We start from the raw sequence: 21,220 nt of genomic DNA, 5'->3' as shown, positions 1-21,220 counted from the left end.
TTATTTAACACAAACTCGCCAGTAATGCTAAAGCCTGAGTTACAGATTGACAAATTGCTTGTGATTCCTTCAGGTCTATATATCTCCATTATATATGTGTCCTTATAAAGGCTTCTTTTTTGAGAAAAGAAAACAAAAGAAAAAAATAAACAAGCTATCTGTGCATTAGATTTTTTTTTTTGTCAGATAATAATACTGAGTCAGACTGGAATCCCACTTCTCGAACACAGCATCCATTGATAGGCATTTCTTATATAATTCTGATGCTGTGTATAAAATATGGGGTACTTGAACATTTGGTTACCTTTGCTATTTTTTGTGTAGTCATTTAGGAATATTTTTATTCAATTCTAATGATTCTTAATCTCCTTTAAAATGGTGATTTTCATTTTAACTGACCTAATTTTGAAACTGCATTTAAGGTTGGGGTTAAGTAAAAAATATTATCTGGTAATTGTCTTTACATAGTTCTTGTGACTACTGTAGAACAGTTTAATAGATTATTTGCTTTAATTTGAGTGGTGTGGCGTTTTTGTTACCTTTAATTATATTGTTGGGGAGAACAACAGCTACAGTTCCAAATGATGTTTAGTTTTTACCTTTCTCTCCCTTTTTTTTTTTAATTGCCATTTCAGTTCTGTGTGATAGTTTTTCTTCAAAAATTGCCAAACAAATAAAAGTCTTTGTCATGCCACTCTGCAAACAACAAAAAAAACCCCCCAAATATTGGAAGAAACTATTAACCCTTGCTAGGCAGTTATCAGGTACCCCATATGATTTATTAAGGTTGATCAAGTTTGGAATGATAAGGTTAAACTTGGTTGCTGTAGTGTAGTCTGATGACTATATATATTTATACTTGTTTGCAATATGACACATTTAAAAACAATTGAGATGGCAACATAACACTTTGAACATTAGAAATACAGAGTGATGCAAGACTATGTAAAAACCCAGGATCTTTCTAAGTAACTATATTTTTCTAAAAACTACATTGATTTATCAAGTGAAACAAAGAGAAGAGTAAATGATTACAAGGAATAAATGTAGAATTAGGTATATTTTAAACTAATCTTACAGTAGATTCAATTTTGTATGTATTTTACAGCTTGAACTTTCTGGAGAGTGAATGTTTTTCCTCTCCCCCCCCCCCCCCCCCGCCTTATTTTCACCAACAAGGGCAATAGTTAAATGCTAAACATTTGCAGCGGTTTCTTTGTTTTAGATTCAAATATCCAGTTATATGCCCACATTTTCAAAAAGGGCATCAGTTTTATTGTAGTAGTTCTTGGTTCATAGTATGACTTTGTTGTTTTACTCTACAGTCTTGGATGTTACATATTATAAAATTGAGCAACTGTGTGTTTGGAGACAAAGACAATTAAGAAAGAAGAGGAGCTACTTCAGTATAATCAGGCATATATGATTTCTTCAGATTTGTTAAGGACTATATCTGAGGGTTTCTGTTTTTCCTGTTCTTTTCTATTTTTTTTAGTTTTTGTGTTGAGGAGATGAGTAAGATATGCAAAGGAATATTTTGATTATATACACATACATGCTACACATATGCGGCAGACTATTAGCAAGGCATAGAAACTTTGCTATGTGAATGGAAGAAAAGGTACTGTTTTGAAAACTGTTCTGCACTGGTCAGGCTTTTATATGGACTCTAAAAGAATGAAAATATAATTCCCATCCATTAGCATGTCCATGGGAAATGTGCACAGGTATTTCTTTCTAAGTGCATCGCACAAGCACGTTTATAAAACAAAGTTATCTGTGTTAGAATCATTTCTTGATCAACTTTGAGAACAGTCATTGTTTTGTTGAGAGAGTCAGTGGTGGAAAAGTACTTCGGTATTAAATAGATATACAACACTGAACATCCTCATGGAAATACTGAGTTTGGTATCACTTTGTCTGAGCTTGATAAATGTTTGCATCATTCAACTTTCAGTAAAGATGTGAAGTTCCTGATAGTATAGTACCAGAAAACTTTATGGCTGTGGATTACTTACTGACCTTTTCTTTCTCGAAATAGTAGTGATGAGAAATGCTGATAAGATTGTCAATGGTGTTCTAAACAGTAGTGCAGCCAGATTTTTTCTATGGAGTAAAAATGGTGCAGACCAAATAGCATCATCTTCTCCACATATCTTAGATTTAAAAGTCACAAGGAGAACAACTCAAACTGTTTATAGCTTGTTGACAAAGATTATCTCTTTAGAATTCTTCACAGTGTTTTGCTTTGATTGGAACCACTCTGCCTGTTTTAGCCATAGAGGAAAAAGCAGCAAAATGTAATGAAACTGAAATGAAGGGGAAACGTCTTGTGTGGGGAGAGGAAGTAGAATGTGGAGAGAGACAGACAAAAATCACAATAGGATTTTTGATCCCTTAAAAGGGATCATACTTCTAGTCATGAAAACAGTAAACATTATTATTAGATCAGATTTTAAAATCTGATCTCGGATCAGATTTTCAGTGTATATATACTAGTTCAGCATGTTTGCACTGAAGCTGCGGATGTGGAACACAGTCACCAAGTAAGGAACTGGCCAACTTGGTTGTGGAAATATCCAGGGCTGCAGGGTTCCCCAGAGAGATCCATCAAATCAGGTCAGTATAGAACTGTCTGGTAGGTTGTAAACAATAAGAAATCAATGTTGTGTCTGCCACTAGACCCTTTGGTTTGCTGAAACTCCCACCTGCCTAATGCATTTGAGCAGTTGGTTTCAGAAACCAAGTTTCCTTCAGGATAAATTTTACCTTTCTTGACGGTCTGTCATAACCAAATTGATTATAGTTATGCACCAGGCAAACTCATAAACATCTGTGAGGTCACAGATTCCCAACCAAACCAGCACTGGCATCTGTTATTTTGTGAAGTATTAAAGGTCTTCATTTCTCATACCTTATGTCTTCATGGCATTTTTTATCAGGAAGTTGATTAAAAAGGGCATGGTATACAACAAATATATGTTCACTTGGTATGGCTTCGTCTGGTTCAGTCTGAATCTGGCAAGTGCTGTCCCTTGCTTGGTGTAGTAGTGAAGAGAATTAGGGCAAAGCAGCAATTAAAAAAAAAATGTTTTCATGAGGGGTTTTAAAAAGGCTGTTGTTTTGTTCCTACTTTGCATGATCCTGCTTCTGACCCCAAAGGAAAGAGAGCAGTGAGCTTTGGAACAGGCTTGTAATATCATTTTGTAGAATGACAGGCCAAACATATTTCTCATGCAGCTCCAGTAAAATCAAAAGAAAACATCTCACTTTCTCATGGTTTTGTTATTAATAAGATTGTTTACAGACAGAATGTAAAGGAGAGTATAGTTGCCATTCAAAAAAGCCTTTAGACTGCTCACTGAATGGTTAATTTTTTCCAGGCTCTCTGGTGATGTTGTCTCCCTCATGTCCCTTCCCCCCCAGTAGAAATAGTGATACTATTGCAAATGTAATACTGCAGTATTTATATTTCATATCAACAGCTTGCTTTATTTTTCCAAGGGAAATCCCCTTTTTTCCTCCTGTCTCTAGCCAATACTGGAGGATATTACCAAGGGAATAAAATTTTATGCCTAATTTTAGTGTTCCTCTGCCTAATGTGGTGTGAATAAGTACCATGTTACAGCATTTAACCTAGTCCATCTTTGTCACTTTCTGAGCAGATCCTCAGTTCAAATAAAATAGTCAAAATGCAGAAAGATAAGATCTCCAAGGTTTGTTATGAGGATAAACTGTAGGGAGTAGATGTTCTGACATTCCTTCAGTGCTGCAGCAGGGCATTCTCTCACATAAGGAATACTATTGAAAGGGGTTTCCCAGGCCTCTTGTGATACTGTAAATCAGTGGCTCATCTTTTATTTCATATCTCCTACGCCAGGATTGTTAAATCAAATATACATTTGATATATGCTGTAAGCTACTTTTCAGCACTGGTGATTTGTTTAGTAACATTTTCAGAGATACTAGCAATTCCTCTGTTGTCTGAAGAGGAAAAGGCCATGTTTAAATATGAAACTATGTTTATAACAACTTTGCATACATCGTGACTGTCATGTCCTATGCATACCCAGGATTTTTTTGGGGGGGTATGTGCATATTTAGGAAGAAATAATACTGTTATGTCATAGAAAATGATACGGTTGACTACAGGGCTTTTTAATTTCTTTGTATCTCTATAATGCTCTTGGTTTGTCTAACACAAATTGTTTTGAATTCTGAATTATATTTCTGCAATGTCTTGGTTGTGCAGCATAGTTTGAATTAAAAATGCAGAAAAATGGATTCCTTGGGCTTGGAGTTGACACTAAAAAGTAATGCTTGTGTTTTTTCAGCATGTGCAAGCACAAAGTCCATTCCGGGTCTTGCTAGGAAACACCCAGAGTTAACACAGGTCGAGTTAAAATATCCTCACACATAGAAAAAGATGTCTGTTCCAGCAGTGGTAAGATGCCTGCACAGTTGATATGTTATGTATTTACTGAGACAAACAGATTTACTAAGCTCAAGAATTGCACAATCCTAAGATCCTTTGGCTTTGATCAACCTGTACCCAGTCTCAAACTTCAGTTTTCATCAAACTCCAGATCTTATCACTTCCAGTGATGAATAAATGTTTTTCTCAACCTTTTAAAATACTCTGCATGTTTGGATCTACTTGAACTTAAGGACTTTACTGTGTGTGGAGTTACTGGACCTCTATGTTCCAGGACAATAGCATACTTCAGTCATCAGGGATAGTGGGTGCAGGCCAGGCTGCAGCATTCTCACAAGAACTAAGGTGGTTTTTGGACACTGCACATGTAAGATGGAGAGGTTGTGATGAGAGGAATGAGTAACAATGTCACAGCAGGGAAAAAGAATCAAACATTCAATTAAAAGGAAACTGCTAGTGCAAAAACTGAGGTTCTGTTAGCCAACATACAGAGTTTGGATGCTAAGGAAAATTAGAATTCCATGACCATTGGACATATGACCTCAAAAAGGAGAAGGAAAAGAACCTGATAAATGGATATGGACAATGAGCTTGTTAAGAAGGATTACACAGAGGAGTCAGGACATGTATGTGGATGGAAGTCAGGAGTACTTAATGAACCCACAGACCAGCTGGAAAAGCAAAAAAGCTCAGGTAAGTTTATTTTTATATGCTACTTCTGCTAGTTTGTTTTGTTTGTTTTTTTCCAGACTCAGCTCTAAGAACTTGCTCTTTCTCTTCAGTTCTTTCATCGTTCTCTTAGAGTAGTGTCTGATTACAAGGGGACAGGAAACAAAGAAAATGCCTTTCAAATATAGGAGTGCTTTATTTTAGCACTCCTATATGCACTGTCAATTTTAAGTAAAAAAAACAAAAGATAAAATACATCACACCCAGTATTCATAAACATGTGCTAAATATAGATAAATATATGTGGGCATGTAGCATTTCTGTGACTAAATATCAGTTCTTTGCATGCAGGGGCAAAAACAATGGCAATGAAACTGACACCTTAGTATGCCATTAAACCAGATGGGAAACAAGACTGTTAAAAGTAGTCTTGTAATTGCTCGGTAAAACCGTGTTTTCTGTGAATTAAATATGTACTTGTAGTAGAACCTTCATACGCACAGTCCCTTGCTTTCTGAGAGTAAATCAAATTCAAAACAACTTTTTTTATTCAGGGAAGCAGAGCCATTTTGATGTTGGTTCAGAGAAGCTGCTCATTGAATTAAACAATAGCAGCTATCCATTTTCATTCATGGATTTTCATCCCCTTTTATCTTCAGGACACTGTCAGCATTTTTTCAGCAAGAATTCTTTAAATGTTGAGAGTGAGGAAGGCCTCTTTTACTTCTCCTTTTACAGTGTGCTACTGCCTCACCTTTATCAACTCTGGAGAACTGCTCATAGTGGAAAGGCTAGTAATGTGGGTGAATTCCAGCTGCTCTGAAGAACCTTCTTAGGGGTCTCTGCACAAGGGTTTCTGAACAGATCGCTGCCCCTTCAGTGACTTATTGCCGTGTTTCTGCAACTGATATCTGTGGTAGTTCACACTCTGTATGCAAGCTCTTCAGAAGGTGCTAAATTTGAAGTAGCCATCATTGACAGACTTTCTGAACTGCCCACTACAAGGCTGATCATTCCATATGTTATGAGGAAAAAAAAAAAAAGTGGGAAAAGGATGGGGATTTTTATCTATGACCTGTCCAATCTAATAATGCCTTTTTTGTTTTGTTGCTTGTCAGTGATCTTGCCTGAGAAGAAGCAAATGATGATTAGAAGAAAGAAAAGAAAGAGAAGGGTAGATATTTTCCATAGGTCTGTTTGGCCCTTTGTGACAAAACATGCTGGTGAAAAGGCACATGTGAATAGTTTACCTTGAAGACTGAGCATCCTGATTTAGCAAATGCAGGCACTGCAAAGCAGTATGGGATAAAGCACCCAGTCATTTCACTGCAGCAGTCACTGTCATAGACAGCTCTGCAGAGCAGGTCTCATCTCCTATACCTTCTTCCTTTACCTCCTACCTGCCCAAGAGCCAGCACAAATTGCCACAGTGTTAATTCCAGCCAACTCCAGTGGAAAACAAGGGCCTATGACAAGATTGCACATATGTTAATGACTCATGCACCCTGCACTTTTTGTCACTTTATATGTTGTTTGATATAGTTAATAAATTTTATTTTGCAGAAACTGTGATGGATTTGTTCTGTTAGAAAAACTGATATGGAACATCCTTTTTCTATACCCATGCTTCTTGCCAAATTCAGTAAAATGTGGTTAACTTGAAATTCAGTTTTTTAAGCAATTATAAGTACAGCTTACTCAAAGAGCAGAACAGGCAGATTCAAAGCAGTACTGCCAATAACACATACCAGAGTATGCTTTTGAGGCTTCCAGGAATTGTATTCAGATTGACTCCTATAACTGGTCTTCTGTATTCAGAATCATAAGTATTTCTACTCTTAGTGAAAGCATCTTCATTTTTGGTTTTAGAGCAGCTTTTTGAGAATTACAGTTAATGAAGTAGTTATCTTTATAAATATTGTGGTGTAGGAAACCATCTTTGCATTGCAATATTGCAGAAGACTCCTAACAATATGAGCTCTACATAGATTTCATAATTAAATAGAAATTAGTGAGCCACTTGTTGTAACTACTCAAATGTCTCACTTGTGTTTATATACTTGGAAGTTAAGAGAAGTGTGAATGGGATACCTTGCTAACTAATTTGTTTGCTTTTGTATATGTTACAAGAGTCACAATTACACCTTTATAGTAATATACAGCTATATATATATATATATGTATACATAAAACTACACCTTTTTATAATATGTAAGATTTGTCAACACCAAGTTGCTAATCACTGCTAAACGGTCAGGGTTAGCAGGTTCCCAGAGCCGGCATGTGGCTAGTTTCTTAGTGTATAAATGCTTTTGATTTTGCAGCATTTCAACTGAACACTTGATACAAACTTGGGACACAATTTAGAATTGGAATTGCAGTGTCCTGTATCTAAAAGCATTGCTTTTGCTATTGATGATGCTAGATTTGCACCATGGTTGTACCAAGGGCTAAATATCATGAATGTGTTTAAATCAGTTTTGGAGTGCTCCTACTTCATAGCAAGTTTTGTTTTCTGCCTTCATCTTCTACTTTTCCTCAATTTTATGTATTTCTTGAAAAATCTGATACAGTTGAAACTCTGAACATGCAGGGAAAGCAGGTACTAAAATATGAAAAGACTTAAGAACTCTGCTGATTTGTTCCACATGTTTGTAATGGTACTATAGACTTGAGCATGAAAACATGGAAGTATTAATATGGGGAAATGAAGGAAGAGCCAGGGGCTCTCAAAAAAAACCCCACAAAGAAGACAGGAATTGGGGGAAGCTGAGTTTAAACTCCTTAAAATTCCTCAAGCAGAGTTCTGGGGTCCCACAGTGCCAGGCATTTCCCTCCAGATTGTCTGCAAATTGCGTAAACTTTCCTTAATTCCAAAATCCTCCTGTCTAATGGAGTCTTTTGTTTGTATGGAGCTTCATGACTCCCTGTATGGAGTTCAAGTAACATCTGGACAGCACTCTTAAGCTTATGATTTATTCTTGGGTAGTCCTGCGAGGAGTAGGGATTTGGACTCCATCCTTATGAGTTCCTTCCAACCTGAGATAATCTATGGCTTTATGATTCAGATAACTTGAGTTCTAGATGACCTGTATTCCCAAGAGTTGCTGAGTGGCACAGCTGCTTACTGGGAAATATTTCTGCTGTAAACTGGGCTTTAAAAGTATTTGCTGTAGGAGAAATGAGGTTTTTTCTTACACATCTGTAGTATTTTGATGTAAGAATGCAAGAAAGTCAGGACATTCCACCTGTTGCTCATTTTTACCAGCCAATGGATGAATAGGAAACAAAAATTTGGGGCTAGAAACTGAGAAAGCAAAATCAGTAGCTTTCTTGACAGTTTTTTTGTTAATAAACATTCTAAATTGTCATATATGAGAATTACAGATTTCAGATCATAGCTTAATGTTTTTAGAAAAGAAATTTTGACCTCACTGTTAATTGTAACCCCTAAGTGTCTAAAAAATGTCTCAGTGTTCAGTCATACACTTAACTGTTATTTTTATGCTGAAACATCAGAATATTAGAACCATGGTAACAGCAAAAAGAATTTGCCAGACTTATATATTAGTACAGAGAGACAATACATTTGCATGGCTACATTTACAGAGCCAGTGGCCTAATTCTGTTTCACTGAAGTAATTGAGAATTTTTCGAAGGGAAGAAAGCATTCTGTGTTAATTTCTAGGTTTTTCAGCTGTTAGCTTACTTTTCCAGTATGGCTTTCAAAGCAATTCCATTTAAGATGTAATTATTAACCCATGCTTTATAAATGGAGATCTTGATTGCTTTATTGTTTTGCCCAAAGTTCTGAATACTAAATTCGAGTTTGGCATTCATTGCTCTAAATTGTCCCTTGAACAACCAGTACCTTGGCTGTGGTAAACTTAAAAACAACATTCCCCAGGAGGTATCACACCCATGACATAAGCCAAGAAGTATTTTTCTGTCCTCTCTGGAGGCATGTTGCTGCCCCTGTTTGCAGGTAGCCTGAAACACTAATGATCAAAACAATATCAAATTGAAAGGCATAGGATATCAGTATTAATCAACCTTTCTCTTTACTAAGAAATGTGTAATTGATACATTCATAATAATTTGTGATAAGATCCTGACTATAAAATAGTCTTTTAAATATAATCAGCCTGTTTTTCTTCATCTTCCTTAAAACTGTTTTCTGTGCCTTGAACTATGCACAGAGATTTTACTCACAGAATTAAAAAAAAACCTGAATGCAAATGAAAAACATACAATTCGCTGTAAGTACATAAACTTTTATATTCATAATACAGGACAGTAGGTAAGTTTGAATGCATTGCTGCAAATCTTGAGAACTAGCTACATTATATATTAAATAATTAATATATTAATTAATATATGAAATATTAATGATGCTGGAAACATTGGGAGGAGTCTCATGCTTTAGAAAACATGTTTATTGACAGAACATAGCAGAATAAAATCCTCATTCTTGTATGACATCCTGGCCTGGGTGTTCGTATTTCATAGGTCTATCAGTCTGTTGCTCATAACTTAAATGTTTACAGAATTAGGGCTTAAGCATGTGAAGTTTTGAGACAAAATAAACTGCATATTCACTAAAACCAGGAAACCTTTTGAGTTCTTGTTGTGAAAAACTGTAAGTAGGACAATAATGGAAAAAAATCACAATATTTCTCCTTTCAAATGAAGTAGATTGATTTTCTATTAGAAATGTCTCTTAGTACTTCCTTAATTTATATTACAAAGTAAACTATTGTTAATTTTAAAATTATATTCTTTAAATCAGAGAATCCAGTTTGATTTGTATGGCTTTACTACTGCATGGTTTGCCAAAGATTTCATTTCAAATTAGTGATAATTAATACATTAGCCTCATATGACAAAAAAATTTTTGCAGCTGAAATTTGAAGGATTTATGTGGCACTGTCTCGTGCAAGTTTGCTTAGTCCAGTGGCACTGAGATCTGTGCATCCCTAAATTTTGCCTAAGGGAGTTGTTTTTCCAAGCACTCAGGAGGTGCTACTTGAAAATCTCCTGTCTCTGGTTAGAAGATGCAAGAGGAAGGGGTTCTTTGAACATTAGACATCTACATTTTGGCCTGTGTGGTTAAAAAATTGTTTTCAACAAAATAGCTGTAGTCGCTTGAGGATCATTTATGGTAGTAGAGATTCCTAGTTTGTCATTGTATGGCAGAGATACAGAAAATAGATTTTGATACACCTCATTGCTTGTGTAACATTGTGCAACTTCTTCTATCTTGTGATACGCTTATCTGAATTACAGTTAGCTTTGCATATAAATTAGGTGTAAACTGCTTTGCAGTACATCATTATCCTGATCCTTTTTCCCTTTTTGCGCTTTTTTAGACCTTAAGAGAATCATGGAATGGCTTGGGGTTGGAAGGGACCTTAAAGACCATCTAGCTCCAACCTCTCTGCCATAGGCGGGGACACCTTCCACTAGACCAGGTTGCTCAAAACCAACCCCATCCAACCTGACCTTGAACACTTCCAGGGATGTGGCATCTACAGCTTCTCTGGACAACCCGTTGCAGTGCCTCACCACCCTCACAGTGAAGAATTTTTTCATCATATCTAATCTAAATGTACTCTCTTTCAGGTTGAAGCCATTCCCCCTTGTCCTATCCCTTTTAATAAGTCCCTCTCCAGCTCTCATGTAGGCTCTCTTCACGTACTAGAGGGGGCTTTAAGGCAGAACAACCCAAACTCTCTCAGCCTGTCTTCATAGGAGAAGTTCTCCAGCCCTCCAGTTGTCTTCATGGCCCTCATCTGGTCTTGTGCCAATCGCTCCATGTCCTTCTGATGTTGGGGACCCCAGAGCTGGATGCAGTGCTCCAGGTGGGAGTCTCCCAAGAGTGATGTAGAGGGCTAGAATCATCTCCCTTGATCTGCTGGGCATGCTGCTTTTGATGCAGCCCAAGATGCGGTTGGCTTTTAGGCTGGAAGCGCACATTGCCGGCTCAGTACAGCTTTTCATCCAGCAGCAAGCCCAAGTTTTTCACCTCAGTGCTGCTCTCGATCCATTCTCTGCCCAGTCTGTATTTGTGCTTGAGATTGCCCCAACCCAGGTGCAGGACCTTGCACTTGGTCTTCTTGAACTTCATGGGCCTACCTCCAGCCTGTCCAGGTCCCTCTGGGTGGCATTCCTTCCCTCCAGCATGTTGACCATACCACATGGCTTAGTGGTGTTGGCAAACTTGCTGAGCATGCACTCAATCCCGCTGTCCGTGTCACCAACAAAGATGTTTGTCGATGCCAGTACCAACTCCTGAGGAACATTACTTGTCACCGGTCTCCACTTGGATATTGAGCTGTTGACTGCAACATCTTAAGTGTGACCGTTCAGCCAGTTCCTTATCACTGAGTGGTCCATCTATCAAGTCCATGTCTTTCCAGTTTAGAGATATGGATATCATGCAGGACAGCGTCACAGGCTTTGCACAAGTCCAGGTAGATTACATCAGTCATTCTTCCTTCATCCACCTACACTGTAACCCCATCACAGAAGGCCTGACAAATTTGTCAGTTATGATTTGCCTTCAGTAAAGCACTGTTGGCTGTCTCCAATCACCTCCTTATTTTCCATGTGCCTTGGCATAGTTTCCAGGAGGATGTTAGTATTACTTAGTCATTGCATCTCTTTTAATACAAAAGATACTTTGCAAATTGACAGTGTGGCTTGAGAGCAGATCTGCAAGTGTTAACACTAGCATTTGTAAGCCAGGCTACTCACTAATTTTAGAGACTTTTTTTAAAAACCTACTTCTTTGGGCCAACAAAGAAAAGAAAGTAAGGAGGGAAAATAAGAGCAGGGTCTCCTCGATGGTGGTAAATAGTATGGTGTTATTTTCAAATCTCTGACAGGTGCTACTGCTTGAAGGGATTTCAGTTTTTCATGGTACCACCTGAGAAGTAATCTGAAAAATATCAAACAGGAGTAAAGATGTTAGATGAGTCTTTACTAGCCTTTGTCTGGTGAGCTGGGTGGAGGGATGAGGTTCCTTTCTCATTCCATTTGGTGAGTTTTCTTTCCTTTCTGTCATCTCCTTATTTGCCAATAAGCCAGTAAAAGTATGTCTCCATCAAAATGGTCGATACGGGTGCAGGGTGTGCAAATATACCTGAGCATTAATCACTGATTTTGTGCTGGAATAGCTGTAGAAAGTGCAAGGTGGTTGAGATGATCCTCAGTTGGTTTTCGGTTTTTTGGGTTTTTTTGAAAAAAACTGATGAGAGTCAGTAACATGAAATTTTATGAGGCTGATAGACTTACCAAGATAAGCAATCTAGTTGGTTAAGTAAGCGTAATTCATGTTTCCCTCCTGTTGTGTGTTTTGCAAGTAGGCTTTTTTGAGACTGGATTGATTATTAAGTGCCCGAGGTAGCATGTTATGATCAAGTGACATGAAACATTTGTACCTGATATGCCTTAATGAAGTGTTAAAACTGTGTATGCTGATCTAAGAATTAAAGAAGTGTAGAGGTAACAATGCTTTATTTGATAACTAAAATTATATTTGTGCTAGTCCTTGTAGTTAATGCTCATTCAAGAGCTCATTTTGCCCTAGAGACCATATTGTGTATAATTTATCTGTTTGTAGAAAAATCGTATTGGAAAGGATATCTGAAGGTCCAGTCCAATCTTCTTCTCAAAGGCATTGAAATCAGGATATTGCCATAATAATGTCCAAAGGTCAGTCTACATAATAGCATGCCAATATTGTGGAGGCACATGAGAGACTGTGAGAAAAAAGGTGTATTTAAAGTCAGGTTGTCTAACTGTATTTAAATGTGATGATAGAGTACACTGCTGGAGATACATATGTGTATATATATATATATATAAAATGAGTTCACCTGATATTGCCATGTACAGGTAATTTTATTATTTTATTTATGGCAACTCCACATGTTAGTGGGAATAGAAATATCCCTAGAGCCAAGAGCTGACTCGTCTGTTGGATCAGGTAGTGAGAGGGAGTCCACAACATCTGCCCAGGTCAGAAGGGTGGGAGGAAAATGCAAGGTGAAGGCCATTGTATATGAAAAATATCTTAAAAATTCCTCTACCTACTTTCTCTGTTCTGGAAAACCATTTGGGAAAGGAAATTCTCTTTTTAATCACAGAAACGCATTTCTGTTGCAAGTTAGAAAAGATGCAGTAGGAATCAGTTCAACACCAATGGGGAGATACCATGGTTGCCCAAATAGGTCCTCCCTTTATAAGTTCACATAAATCAAAGTTTGAAAAAAATATGTAATGTCAAGAGAAGTGGGACAAAACAGGTAGTCATGCACTTCATTAAACACAGCTTAGAACAAGATGGAAGTAGGACATTTCAGATTGTTTGGTTGCTTAATAAATCTCTATTTTGTATTAAGGAATACATTGGCTTTAGCATGAGTGTTGACATTGTGGAATAATGAAAGCTAGTAATTTTTGTGTTTCCACAACTCAACATCATGCTGCTATGTTTCCTGCTTGTTTTTATGCTAGTTAGTGTTGACCCTATGCATTCTTGGATTCGTGGGTCAGAGATGACTCTGAGCTGCCTTGATACAAAAATAAAATGGAAAAAAACAAGATTCCATTTCCTTTTCTGTGCATAGGGCACAGGTAGGTTCATTTCCTTTTAGAAAGGCAGCCTTGGACTACCTTTGACACAGTTAGGACATTAAGGATCAAACTTTTCTCTTTGTAGCACTAGCGTAAATATAATCTCTCCAGTGATTTTACTGGCTGTTTTTAAAGCATCCAACTGCGGCTGCAAGAATAACTTGAATAACCTGGAAAGGACTGCAGGCCTGGCAGAATGTCAGGTGTGAACACAGACTAGAGTTACAAATTTTAATTAAATATAAACCCTTTATAATTTATAGTTTAAATTAAAAATCAAAATTTGGGAGGTCCTTTTAAAGAGATTGAGCTTCTTTCACTAAAAGCTCTACTTTTTCAGCAGGCCTTCAGGCACATTTCTAAGCTCAAAATACTCTGTGGTTTGACACGATTTAGCAGTTTATAGAATCGTCACTCACCTTTAAGGTTTACATATTTTTTCATGTCACACATGCCATGACATCTGTTTTGCACTCGTAATAAAAATAAGATTGTTCTCAACAATGTCAAGTGGAGATAAAGATGGAGTCATAGGGGATAGCGAGATGTAGAATCACTTGAAGCTGTATTTTAAGGCTTTATGACTGACAAAGCAGATGTGCTTTTTCTGCAGGGACTGTCTTTTTCTTCTGTGTCTTTACAGCACTTAGCACAAGGTGTTCAGTTGCACAGTTCAGACTTCTAGCAAGAATAATGTATGCATGTTAGAAATCCTGTAGAGACGAGACTGCTGTTTCACTGTGAGTCAAGGTCAGCTGTGGGTGAGGAACATGGTGTCGACTTGGCTAACTTGTGGGAAATGGAACTTAAACCGTGTCTCTCACCATGGATTTGAGAGTGAAACAATTATGGGACAGTGTTTTAAGAGAAACAACGTACTTACTCTTTGTGTTGTCCATATCAGTAACTGCATAGCCAAAGCCTCCAAAGATTGGTTTGTATACAGTTATAGATATTGTATACTTGTCTTGTATACTGATGCCATCCTGCTGAACTCTCCATCATCAGTTGTGCTTTACAACAGTGTGTTCAAGAGAAGGTGCAGCCCCTTACCAGCTGTTGGTGAGGTTATAATTGTAGGTGAAGTGTAGGTTAACACTGTTATAATTGTAGGTGAAGCAGAATTCCCGTTTGCCTCAAATGCAGGTAAGTGATCCTGTGCAGGGGGTTGCTGAAGATAAGCTATTCTGGGACATATTTTTGATGTACAGTGGTCCGTGTACTGAAGACTCGTTGTACTTTCATCATTCCAGACAATTCCAGCCATAATTATCTCTGATTTTTGTAATATATGGGTATGGATCTCTGTCGCAAGCTGAAAATTCAGCAGAAGTGTTAGTTAATTATAAAATTCCTGAATATATGATTTGTCTAAAAATATTTTTGAAATGAAAGTGTAGCAATATGTCAGGCTCTGTAGTTACAAGCTATGGTTGTTATTCATTCTTGGAATGAGTGACACTGTTTCTTGTCCCCTAGGAAAGACTATATGGTTATTCAGTTTTGTAGATAAGTGGCAGGAAAAAAAAAGGTTTTATTTATAAAGCAGAAAAAAACTTCTAGTAATGAGCTCATACAATCTCATATTTGATCTTGTTTTGGGACAGAGAGGTGAGCTAGGTGGCCTTTTGAGGTCCTGTTTCTTGTGACTCCATAGCTGCAAAAGAAAATGTGACAAATGAAAAAAAAAAAAAAGTGATGCAAAGAAGTGAAACTAAAGGATTTGGGCTGTTGAATAAGGCTGATCCTGCCTTTCTGTGGACATGGAGCAGGTGGAGACTAGCTAACTGCTGCAGATACTGGTAATGATACTAGTAACAGCTGCGTGGAACTTTGTGGCAAGGAATCCATTAAGGTGCAAAGTGAAAAAAATTATCTCTGATTAACTTAAGCTTTAACTTGGGTCAGTCTTTTAGGAAAGCAAACACTTTTGAAAACTAAGGAAGTTTTGTAGGAGAAAACTGCAAGTCACATTCTAATAAAAATATATGCAAATTTGTACACATCTGGCAGAATTAGTTTCATCATAATAGCTGTGATAATCCAGGACTGTCAAAATAGACAATTTTAGAGAGAAGGATAACCCTCTTGCATTATTTGGTTACTCTAGCTAATATATTTGGGAAATAGACAAATCCTTAAAAACCAAAGCTCTTCTTTGATTCAGAATTGAAATGTTCTCTTTCACTTGGAAGCAGCTGTGGTCTGAAAGCGAGAGAATTGTAAGTGTGGTATACGTGGTTCCTAGTTTGCACTCAAGAGAGGTAGGCTGAAACTGTGAGTCTTTGGGGACTGATCTTTAAGCAGGCTGGTTCTTTTAATTGCAGCAACAGATGAAAATTTTTTTTATATCCAGTATTTGCAATGAGTATTTAGAGATTCAAAAGTGAAAGGTATCTCAGCACCTGTACAGGTGTGCATTGGGTGTCATAGCCTATTTCCTGCTGGCCTGTTTTGATTATTAGTTGGGCCTCTGCTGTACATGTCCAAAGAGACTGGCAAACTGTACACGATTGTCAGTATTTGAAGACTGATCCTTTATTCTTTAGACCAGTAGAGAAGTTTGAGGTGATGAGGAGAAACAGAAGATAAATGGTAGTTGACCCTTTTGAATATGTGAAAGAAAGAAGGATTTCTGCAACAGGCAGAAAGAGTTCAGACCAAGTGAAGTAATTGTTACCTAAGATAATGGATCCTGTGGCCAAATTCTAATAGCTGATCAATGTGGCTTTTTACATTGGTGATTTAGCACAGCAGCCTATTGGTGACTAGAACTTTCCTGCACAGGGTTGTTTTGCTCACTATAAGCAATTCTTTGTAAAAATTGGGCCAAAACAGTTGCCTCAGACAATCATATTGCTGTCATCTGCATGTGTAAATACCGCATAAGTTTTTGCTTCAGTTGTGCAATTTCTTGCATTTTGAGGGTTTCAGGAGGCTGATTGTGATTTTAAGACTGCAGCTGGGTAGCGGTTCAGGAAGAGGAAATCCTTGCATTTTTATCCCAGAGTAACAGGTATTTGCATGTTCATATATAAACATTTCAGACGATTTCATTAGAAATAGAGAAATGTACGTATCTTAGTGGTTGGTAGAAATGCTCTCCAGTGACTGGTTCCCTTACTCAGACATGCAAAGCTGTGCTACCCAGAAAGCTCACCTCTGCTTCTGGTGCTTTTCAACTGTTTCTGGCATCAGAAATGCAGCAGGTATGACCTGGACAGATACTCTAGGTAAAACTCTGGTAGTCATAGGCAGTTTTGCTAATGACTTTAATTCTTTCAGAATTTCATCACCAGATTCCAGCATTGTTCAAACATTTTACTGATCAATTGATGATGATTACTTTGAAAAGAACATGCTCAGTAGTTCACATTAGGAACACTGAGCAAGCTGAGCTTCTGCAGCATCGATATCAGATCCAAAGAGTGTTGGACGCAGTGGGAGGACTCCCATTGTCATCTGTAAATTTTGGTAAATAAAATATAGAGGGCCTCCAAAATTTGTAGGAGTTAGAATGATGTTTATTCAATGGACCAAGAATGCTTACAGAACTAAATTAATTTTTCAACACTTTAATTAATGCTCTGAGATATGGAAAAAATATTTAATACACAAGACAAATGTGCAGACTTTGTTAGACTTTTTTCCTTGCATATGCTCTATTTCTTTCATATACTTCCTTTCATATCTTCCCTTGCCGATATTCTCCTCCTCCTTTCTTTTTCTGATGGTATTAAATTTTTCCATTTTACAGGGTGGCCTAAAGATGCCTGTAATTCCATTTTTGGTTCTTTGTGCTTGATCCTATGGCCACTGGCTATTGGGAAGGCTTCTGAGACCTATACATCAGATCTTTCTCACAGATCTGTTGGAAAACCAATATTATTTTCCATGTATCTATTTTCTTTTCTCAGAACTACCATTTGCAAAAATCACTTGTGTTTTTGTTATGTAATGATGCCTGTTGAAAAACAGAAGATCTGAAGAAAAGATCATGTGAAGCTATTAAAGAATAGGTCTTTCTGCCCTGTAGAATGCAATAGCTGTTACTGGATAAAGATTGCAGGGCAAAACCTGGCCCTTCAAACCTGTGTGATTGACTTCCCATCAGCACTTCCTGCAGTGTGGGAGACAGACCAGTCAGCAGAATCAGCAGCACGTTGTCCTTGGATCTCTTTGGGCTGGAGAATCTTCCAGGACAGCAGTCAGGTTGTACCGCAGCTGAGAGTGATGATCACTCTGTCCCAGCCCATGCAAGGAGTGTTTTTGGCATCTTCTTCTGATGAAGCCCTTCACCTTCTCCCCTGCTATGAGCAGAGGTGTTGCTGTGACAGATGCCTGAGGTCAAGGGGCACGGAAAATGTGAGAGAAAGTGCACCAGAAGAGAAACTGGCTTTAAGCAGTGAATGAGTTCTTGGCTTCCATAAATAAAAAAAGAAGTCCATACTAGCAAGCTCAATGCTTTAGTACAACAATAAGGATAACTGTAATTGGAACAAATGTCTGCACTTTTGTAATTAATTAATCATTAATTGCAGTGAATTTTTTATAGGTCACAAATTCTTTAAAGGTAAATGCTCCCACTATGTGAAACAGGTATATCCAAGTCATACATCCTGTGAGTTTGCTGTATTGATTTTCACCATAAGTCAGTATTTTGAGAGGAAATGCACATTAGTGGATGTGTCTTGGAAATGATTAGTGTTGGCTAGAACTAAGTATAGTGCAGGTGGGAGTGTGCAAACTCAACCAGTACTGCTCATGTGTTGGCAAGGCAGTTCCCCTAATATGCCACTGTTGAATAGCAGCTATAATTTTGCTGCAGGCTGAGTAGGGCTTCAGTGACAGAGATAAAGCCAAGGACTATAAGTAATACCTTTATATTCAGCTATGCCTTTTATCCTAAACTGGACAGGGACCAAATGCATGGAGGTGAAGTACCAATCCATAAAACATTGCACCACTTAGATTTCAGAGCTTGCAAGAACATGCTGTTGCACCTCAGTATAAAGTCTGCTGTCTTCAGACATGCTGAACTAAAGTTTGATTTTAAAAATGTGCTAAGAGGGAGGTAACAGTCAGCTCTGGTAGCAAAGGGCGGCTCTGAATGCAAAGTAATTTGGTATCTGAAAGCAGTGCTAGTGATAGGACTGCTTTGGGAAATCCATACTCTAAAACTTCACACAGACCTTTAGTCTCAGAGAAGTATTCCCTTGAGTCTCAGGTAGAGTGGCAAGAACATAGTCCACAGCAGCCTTCTTTGAATTAAGCTTTCTAGTATGTATCTGGGGATTCTAATTTTTGAGTGTTTTGCACCAAGGGTCCAGTAAAGGCTATTAGGCTTGGAAGGAGGCCACAATAGGCTCAATTAATATTTTATTCAGTATAGTCCTGCATTGGGTAGAACTGGTAGAATCCTGCACTGGTGGTGAGAGGCTGCTGGCCTCAGTTGTTTTGTGAAGTCTCTTCCTGTCTCATTGGTTCCCTTCTTTCACTGTGTATAAAAGCTGTTTATCATACTGTCTGATGGTGATAGAACTCCCTTAATTATCTCCAAGACTGTCACTCAGCCAAAGGGATTAATTCTTCATTCTTGTGGGATGGTAAAATCTATGCCTTGTTCATTGTTATCTCCCAGCAATACCAATTTGATAACAGTAACATGGAAAATAAGTTTTCCCATTTTCAAGGGGAGGAGGAAGGGTTATGACTGATTAACCAAAGGATATGCCATCTCTGAACTTTGTTTCCGGAGTGCTCAATTCAAAGTGCGGATCTTCACCTGCATTTTTTACACATGAAATTACCCACAAGTCTTCAACCATTTCCTATAGTTTAGAGATCTTATGGCAAGAAGACTGTGAGGTCCTAGGTCTGGTCTCCTCTGTAGTACACAACATAGATCCTCACTTAATATTTTATGCTTTGAGCCTAGCAAGTTCCAGTTGAGTACTTTCAACTGGCTTTTGTCATGTTCTACCAAAGATGCAAATACTATGAAGTGGATATTTGATGAATACCTAATGGATATCCACTGGATAAATGGTTGGATTGAATTTAATAACTCAGAATTCACAGAATCACAGAATCAGTTAGATTGGAAAAGACCTTTGAGTCACCAGCCTGTGACTTAGCACTACCATGTCAACTAGACCCTGGCACAAAGTGCCGTGTCAAGTCTTCCTTAAACACGTCCAGGTGCGGTGACTCCAACCACCTCCCTGGGCAGTCCATTCCAATGTGTCATCACCCTTTCTGTGAAGAATTTCCCCTTACTGTGCAACCTAAATGTACTCTGGCACAGCTTGAGGCCATTTCCTCTTGTCCTGTTGCATGTTGCTGGGCTACAGCCTCCTTTCAGGCAGTTGCAGAGAGCCATAAGGTCACTCCTGAGCCTCCTCTTCTGCAGGCTGAATAACCCCAGCTCCCTCAGCCACTCACAGGACTTGTGCTCCAGACCCTCCACCATTCCCTTTTCTGGACTTGCTCCAGCATGTCAATGTTCTTCCTGAGTTGTGGAGCCCAGAAGTGGACACAGGACTTGAGGTGTGGCCTCACAAGTGCTGAGTACATTGGGGACTGGTCCTACTGGCCATTGCTGATACAGGCCAGGATGCCATTGGCCACCTTGGCCACCTGGGCACACTCTGTCTCATGTTCAGCTGTGGTCAGTGAGCACCCCCAGGTCCTTTTGTGCTGGGCCACCTTCAAATTGTGCTGTGCTTATTCTTTCACATGACTTGTTCATACTTCTTGGAGCAATATAAATATACAAGTCTACATTTGTGGTGCACTTGTCGCTTTGAATGCTGGAGTGAGTTTTGCTAGTTTCTGTGGCCTCCTATCAGCTGTGTGGTGATGTTCTGCAGACTGATTTGGGGCAGTTTACTTTTCTCAGCTACCCACCTGAATGCATCAAACTTTGTCTTCCCTGGAAGAAGTGAAGATTTGTTAATAGTAGGAGATGCCAACTAGTGTATTGCTCAAATATTAAGGTCTTTCTTCTATTCTTTTGAAGTGATAAACATGCTGATGCAAGGGTAATGTATGTGAGCAGATAGGTGATGTAACCATTTAGCTTGCAGTGTAGTTCATGAGCAGGAGCACATGCACAACTCCAGAAAGCAGTGATTGGGAAACTACAGGCCGCTTGTTTTTCCTGTTCCTTTCTTCTCCATTGGGCATATCTGAATCTGGGCCTAGTAATTCTGATATCAAAATAACTTTGCATTGGAAAAAGAATTTTGCTTGTTCTCTTCCATATTACTCAGTATTTTCAAAGAAAGAAGTATCCCAACAGGTCAACTGCTAGGGAAGGATTCTTTTTTTAAAAAAAGCACACATCATTCATACATGTTTTCTTAATTTCTTGGGCAACTATGAGGTTAATCCAGGTACCTAAGCTACTTCACTGAGGACTCATCCTTTTCATACTCAAGTTATTGGAACTCTGCAATATCGTGCCTCAGGACT

At 38.2% G+C, this 21,220-nt stretch overlaps 1 protein-coding gene across 9 annotated transcripts in view; it reads left to right on the top strand.

Annotated features, from left to right (window-relative positions):
- The window catches only part of MYT1L (myelin transcription factor 1 like), a 315,746-nt gene that overhangs the window by 7,609 nt on the left and 286,917 nt on the right, over window positions 1-21,220 (top strand). The window lies entirely within an intron of this gene.

The sequence above is a fragment of the Corvus cornix genome, chromosome 3 (genome assembly GCF_000738735.6).
Source record: "Corvus cornix cornix isolate S_Up_H32 chromosome 3, ASM73873v5, whole genome shotgun sequence".
Lineage (NCBI taxonomy): Eukaryota > Metazoa > Chordata > Aves > Passeriformes > Corvidae > Corvus > Corvus cornix.
Note: the sequence above shows the minus strand (reverse complement) of the source record. Positions and strands in the feature narration are given on the sequence as shown.